General features: G+C 36.0%; 1 long non-coding RNA gene across 1 annotated transcript; it reads right to left on the reverse strand.

Annotated features, from left to right (window-relative positions):
• Nucleotides 1–840: 840 nt before the first annotated feature.
• On the reverse strand, nucleotides 841–6474 carry LOC130456477 (uncharacterized). Its single transcript, XR_008915411.1, has 3 exons — nucleotides 5605–6474; nucleotides 4192–4234; nucleotides 841–3868 (listed from the first exon to the last, which is right to left on the reverse strand). It is a non-coding gene; the product is annotated as an uncharacterized LOC130456477 (long non-coding RNA).
• Nucleotides 6475–7526: the final 1052 nt, after the last annotated feature.

Raw genomic sequence — 7526 nt, forward strand, 5'->3', positions numbered from 1 at the left:
ATTAAAGAAGAATATCAGGAACAACATTTCTTTGGTGCCTATTCCCATATGTTTGGAACAAGCAAAGATACTAGCCCAACCTACATATGAATCCATTGCAGCAGGCATGTCAGAAGGACCTCCTAATTGTAGGCCTCATAATTACCTTTTGGTGGTTCAAAATGACTCTAAGTTCTTATTCATATCATATTTATTTCTGTAATCATTGCTTCAATTTATCATTACTTTAGTTTTGTTAAAAATTATGGAGTGGGGTGGCAGCTGGGTGGCTCAGTAGATTGAGAGTCAGGCCTAGAGATGGGATGTCCTAGGTTCAAATCTGGCCTCAGACACTTCCTAGCTGTATGACCCTGGGCAAGTCACTTAACCCCCATTGCCTAGCCCTTATCACTCTTCTGCCTTGGAACCAATACCCAGTATTGATTCTAAGATGGAAGGTAAGGGTTTTGAAAAAATAAATAATAAAATAAACTTTACTTTTATCTTAACTAGCTCAGAGAGGGCAAAACAAATATACTCATTGGGGTATAGAATTCTATCTTACCCTACATAGAAGTGGAAGGGGAATAAGAGGGAAGGGGGACGTAATTGGAGGTAGGGTAATGGGGGGTTATAAAAAGAAAAACATAGGTGATGAGGAATGGAGTGAAAGGGAATAGAATAGGATCAAAAGGGGAAAATAAGATGGAGGGCAAGACACAGTTAGTAATTTTAACTCTGAATGTGAATGGGATGAACTCACCCATAAAATGGAAGTGGATAGCAGAGTGGATTAAAAACCAGAATTCTACTATATGTTGTTTACAAGAAATACATTTGAGGCAGGGTGACACACACAGATTAAAGGTAAAAGGCTGGAGCAGAATTTATTATGCATCATCTGAAGTAAAAAAAGCAGGAGTAGTAATAATGATATCAAACAAAGCTAAAGTAAAAAGTGAATGGATTAAGAGATAAGGAAGGAAATTACATCTTCCTAAAAGGTATTATAAACAATTAAGTAATAGCAACACTAAACACTTATGCACCAAATGGTATAACATCCAGATTTCTAAAGGAGAAACTAAAGGAACTTAAGGAGAAAACAGATAGTTAAACCATACTAGTGGGGGACCCTAACCTCCCCCTGTCAGAACTAGATAAATTGAACCAAAAATAAATAAGAAAGAAATAAGGGAAGCGAATGAAATGTTAAATAAAAATTAAAGTTAATAGATATCTAGAGAAAACTGAACAGGGATAAAAAGGATTATACCTTCTTTTCAGCAGCATATGGCACATATACAAAGACTGACCATGAGCTAGGGCATAAAAACATTGCAAACAAATGCAGAAAAGTAGAAACAATAAATGAAAAATTTTCAGATCATAATGTGACAAAAATTATAATTTGTAAGGGGTCATGGAGAGGCAAATTTAAAATTAATTGGAAACTAAATAATCTATTTCTTCAAAATTGCTTGGTAAAAAAACAAATTATAGAAACAATTACTAATTTTGTTGAAAAGAATGGCAATAAAGAGACAACATATCAAAATCTATGGGATATAAGCAAAGCAGTACTCAGGCGGAAATTTCTATCTCTGAGTACTTATAGCAACAAAATAGAGAGGGAGGAGATCAATGAATTGGACTTAAAACTTAAAATTTTAGAAAGAAGAATAAATTTAAAATGCCCAGATAGAAACTAAGTTGGAAATCCTAAAAATTAAAGGAGAAATTGATAAAATTGAAAGTAAAATAACTATTGAACTAATAAATAAGACTAGGAGCTGGTACTTTGAAAAAACAAATTAGATAAAAGTACTAGTTAATCTAATAAAAAAGAAAGTAGAGAATCAAATTAACAGTATCAAAAATGAAAAAGGCAACCTCACCTCTAATGAAGAGGAAATTAAGACAAATATTAAGAACTACTTTCCCCAATTATATGGTAATTAATATGACAATCTAGGTGAAATGGGCAAATATTTACAAAAATATATAATGCCTAGATTAACAAAAAAGGAAATAGCATACTTAAACAATTTCATCTCAGAAAAAGAAATTGAACAAGCCATCAAGGAACTCCCTAAGAAAAAATCAGCAGGGCTAGGTGGATTCATAAGTGAATTTTTTCAAACATTTAAAGAACAACTAATCCTAATACAATACAAACTATTTGACAAAATAAACAAAAAAGAAGTTTTACCAAATTCCTTTAATGAACAAATATGATATTGATTTCAAAGCCAGGAAGACTTAAAACACAGAAAGAAAACTACAGACTAATCTCCTTAATTAATGAACATAGATGCAAAAATCTTAAATAGAATATTACAGGTAGATTAGGAGTTGTTTTGTGTGAATCTTAAAATATCTCAGACTTGTGAATATTAAAAATTCTCGGACTCTACCTTAGAACACTTGGTTAAGACCATTCCCCATTTTAAAACAATGAAGGTATTTGATCAGGAATGTGAGAACTCTAACATTATTCCACCCATACTTAAGCATACTTTAGGGGAAAATAAAGTTGTAAACTCTTTACTGAACAATGAAAAGTACTTAACTCATACTTATATTGTGGTAAAAGCCCTTAAGCTAAGTCTATTTTTAGATCTAATACAAAAAGGTGCTAAGTACCTATGAAGGTCAGACAACTTGCAAACTTGCAAGGGACAAGCTTAACAAAAGAGGTGTGAAGTTTTAGTCTACTCAGGTGTGAATTACTCAAAAGTTTAGTCTACTTAGGTGTGAATTAAGAATGGTCAGTCCTTTGGAAAACGTCTACTGTGATTGGTAGATGTGAAAACTTAGGGGAGATGACATAGGAGAAAATTCTCTTTAAAAGGAGGTCAGAAGAGGTCTCAGGGGAGGTCAGCTTGCCAAAGCTGAATTGAAAGGCTCAGTGGATGAACTTAGTTGAGCTGAGGAGCTGAACTGGGGGGTTTCTCTGAACACTAGAATCTTGCTTGGGACAAATCTTGTGGTGAGTGTATTAAAGACTGACTGATCTCTCTCTTAAGGTTTAGGCCTAGGCTGGGCTAGGTTGGCCTAGCCCTTTTTTCATTATTTCCTCTTACTCTCTCTCTCCCCTTTCTTAATTTTTTTATTTGTATTAATTAAAATCTCCATAAAACCCAGCTGATTTGGGTATATATCATATTTGGGAATTTTCCCCATGGTGATCACTTTATTTTTAATATAAAATCAAGACACTGTCTTGAAACCATATTTTTGTGGTCACAGTTTAAGGCGACCACTCTTTTAACTGTAACACTTGCATAGAGGTGACAACTAAAATCATGAGAATGAATGAAATTGTCAAGGCTGGATATGTGCAGAGGAAAGAGAAGAGAAGTAAAGATACTCCTGGAGCATACCCATACTTAGGGATAAGATCACATTAGAAAAAAGTGGCTATATAGGAGAACCAGAAGGGAGCAATGTCACAAAAAAAAATTAGAGGAGAAAAAAAATCATATCTAACTGTGGCTTGTACATGTGAATATCTGCAGGTGGGGATTTTTTAAAAGATTACATTTTAGGGCAACAGATCACATTTCTTTAAACTCTATGCACTACCTTAGGATCCTGCTTAGAGAGTAACTGTTTCTTTTCTTTTATTGCTTCAGACTATGATCCCTTCTGTGGATATTAAATGATTGTTCTGTCCCTTGAGCTATCTGAGTTCTCATAGTGGTCGGAGCTTCAATAGTTATATAAGGATAGGAAAGTGGAGCAGAAGATTTTATTAGGAAAGTGAGGCACATCTGACTCTTTACACTAGGTTCAAGACCTTTGTATTGGCCTAGAAGTGCACAAATCCATCCTGGATTGGCCTTTCTTTGGCTCTGTGCAATGGCTCTTGTGTGTATATCTTGTCCTGGAATCAGACAGAATCATTAAGCAAAGTCCCATAATTTATTTAAATAATAGTGGCATCATTTTTATAGTCACAAGCCTTTTAGGGCATGCATTAGCAAATGTATCTTAAACTTAAAAATCAAAATATTAAAGAAAATCTTAATACTGGTGACATGTGCTTCAAATATAAAAAGGAGAGAAAAAAATAAAAAACTGAAAAAGTATATTGCACATGCAAGAAAAATATAATAATAAAAGAGCTTTAAAAAATAAAAAAAAAATATAGCTTATAATCATTGACACTGTGTCAGCTAAGAAATATAGAATACAAGGCTTTCTCACCAAAAATGAGATCCATTTCCTCTTAATATCTGGCCATGCTCCACTGTGAGTAGAAGGCAAATGAATTGAACAAGGTTAACAATTTTTCATTTTTAAAAATACAGTAGTACAAATATGTAGTTACCAAAATCCCCAAAATCCTCAATAGCCCAATTAATTACAATAGCAAACAAACACAATTTCATATTTCACATAAGTTGTATGACATTTAAAAGCCTATGAATTGATGGATATTTGTCACAATTTTTACAAACATAGCAATCTTTCAACCTTGGTATTTAAACATATTTTTTTAAACAAAGTAAAACTCATCTTGGGTTAAGAACATAATCAAGAAATCTAGATATCATTCTGGTGGAAGTTAAATAGTGAGCTGAAGAGCATAAATAAAGGGGGGCTCCTTTTTTTTGGAGGCTTTTAGGGATACAAATGCCCTGAGATTAACTGCCCAACTTCCATTCCACATATTTAGAAATGCAGGAAGGTTGGGGGTTATAAAATGTATTTCACTTCAGCTACTAGGCCTTACCTCGTGGTAGGGGCAGGCAAAAATAACCAGAGATTGTTTTAAAAAATTACAAAATTCATATTTAAAAAAACCTTAAAATCATTTGAGATATTTAGCACATTAAATTTTCCAAAGGTTGTTAATACAATTATAACCAGTTCTGAAGTCCATCTATCCTCGGCAAAATAGAAAAAAAATCTGTTTCTTCATATATGGGCTTATTCACAATAATATTTGTTCAACACAGTTATAGGGGAAAAAGAACAGAATTTCAAAACTCAGTACATTCAAAATAAATTCAATCAACCTTCAGTTCAAGCAGAATAATATTGAATCCAGTAATATATGAACTTAAAATCACAAAGTTAAACCATAACAAAAAATGCAATAGAATACAGAGATTTTTATAAACCATTGGAGTCTGAAATGCCTTAGAATATAGCCTTTAGTCTCTTCAAAGTTCCTTAGGTGTGTTTATCCATTTAAATGTCTATTGTCCGAAGGCAGAGTATTAAGGGCTAGGCAATGGGTTTAAGGGACCCGTCCAGGGCCCCATAGCTGGGAAGTATCCTAGGCCAGATTTTAACCCAGGACCAAATGTCTTTAGGCCTGGCCATCAGTTCGCTGGGCCACCCAGCTGCCCCTTCAAAGTTAGAGTTGAATCTTTGGGCTGAGTCTGTTCCCTGACATGCAGGTGAAGTCAATGAAATTACCAGAACAGTCTAAAGGTATCCTTTTAAACAGTCCATTGCTTAAAAGTCTGTTTGAAAAGTCTGTTTCTTCTCCTCTCCCTTTTCTCTCTCCCCTGCTCTGATACCTCCTTCTGCCCCAGTCCACATGGAACCCAGGCCGCCCAGGTGGAGTCAATACACCCCCTTAACCCCCACCCCCGTTTTGTTACCCACCAAGGATCTGGGTTTATTGGGCAGGCAGGTCATCAGGTGATTACAATCTTGGTTGAATCAGGTGGGCCAGGTACCAGGAGAGAAATTCCGCTGGGCCAGGGCCAGAGCCAGAGCGCAGACAAGCAGGGCTGAGCGGAGCAGGCAGCCGGGGTGGGGCCGGGAGAAGTGGCTGTCCGAAGCAGATGGTGGCAGCTTGCAGGAGGGTAAAAAAAAAGACAAGCAGGGCCAGGAGCTTGGGCACCAGGTGAAAGGCTGCAGAAGCAGGAGCAGGAGAGGGCCGCAGTCAGGAGCTGATCAAGATAGTTTTCTAAAGAGCATCTTGGAGAAATTTGGCTTTAAAAAAATCATTATCTAGGCTAAAAAAATTTGAGAAGTTCTCATCCCTTCGTGGTTGCCAAAACTATAACAGTTAAAATTTAGTAATATGGGGAGACTGAGGCAGGTAGAAATTAGTTTCTCTCTGCAAGGAGTATTATATTTTTTAGAGGTTTATTAAAGGTTAAAGATTAAAGAATATACAAGTAAGAAACATGTGCCTAGGCCAGAGGCCTAGACAAAATAACCTCACATCACGGAAGAGACGTGTCTGCTCCAAAATGGAAGTCCAAAAGAGAGCCCCCACAAACCTTTGCCACCAGCTTAAATCCTTCCTCGATCTCGGCCCACCTCAGAATTCCCATGAGATTACAAAGCATTTTGGGGAAGTGGAGCAAAGGCTTGTGGGGATTGTAGTCCTGTATTCGAGTCTATTTTTTACAATGGGAAAGAGAGACCATGAAAGTAATGATGCATAACCCAAATTGGTTGCTAGTTTCCTTTTTACTGATACAGTGGATTTATTTTCCAATGCCAGATTCCCAACTTTTAAAGTTCAATGAGATCTAGGTTAGGGTAGAAAATATGAGGCCTGGAACATGGGAAATGTGGGTTTGACCTAAATGGAGGAAAGGGAGGATTAAAAAATAAATAAAGCCCTACTATTGTGAGTCTGCATTTATTAGATACTCAATGGAACTTGAAATAGCTATAAAGCATAGCTAACAGTTGGAAGTCTGAAACTAAGTGTATAGCAACTGTCTATGCTTTATTCAACTCAAATCAACAAATATTTATTAAGTACTTGCTATATATAAGGTGATGTGATATGGGCTATAAGGGTACCAAAAATATGTACAGATGTATTTGGACATGCTATTTCTTCAGAGAGAATGTAAGCTCTTCCAAGACAGAGTGTTTAATTTTGGGCTTTGTATTCTCATGGGCATGCACAATATGTCACATGTAATAGGTACTTTTGTAAAATTTTTTCAATCAGAAAAATTTTGTCTCTTTTCTTACTTGTGGAGTATGCCTTCTGGAGAGAATAGTATAAGGAGTAGATACCTTTTGAGTGGGATGTTGGAGGGCTGGATTGAGGAGGATGAGAATAGAAGGGGCATTAGAGGCATCTAGTCTAACCTGAATTTTGCAGTTGGGAAAATAAGCTAGAATTGTTCAACATTACAAAAGTAGTAAGTGAGAGAGCTAGGATTTGAAGATAAGTCCTCTAATCTTTTTTTTCTTTAATTTTTACTAAAGTTTAGAGAAGTCAAACAATTGCCTTGATTTTATAGAAGCTATATATGGCAGAGCTAGGATTTGAACACAGAACTCCAACTTCCAAAGCCTACGCTTTAGTGGCTGTGCCACTCTCCCTCTCCTTCAGTATGGTTTTGATTGTAGCATACTGTCTCTAAAAATGTGGGAGGGAAAAGAGGCCTCATTTCTCCTCCCTTACCTCAATATTGAAACCTCTAAGCTGAGACATAAGTACCTAGGATTAAAGATGGCAGAAAGATGTGAGATGACTATTGCACTCCTTATCTCAGCCCCTGATTCTCCGCTGGGATCAGATAAGTGAATAAGCACTGAAGGAGTTCTCA

Source organism: Monodelphis domestica, chromosome 1 (assembly GCF_027887165.1).
Source record: "Monodelphis domestica isolate mMonDom1 chromosome 1, mMonDom1.pri, whole genome shotgun sequence".
Taxonomy (NCBI): domain Eukaryota; kingdom Metazoa; phylum Chordata; class Mammalia; order Didelphimorphia; family Didelphidae; genus Monodelphis; species Monodelphis domestica.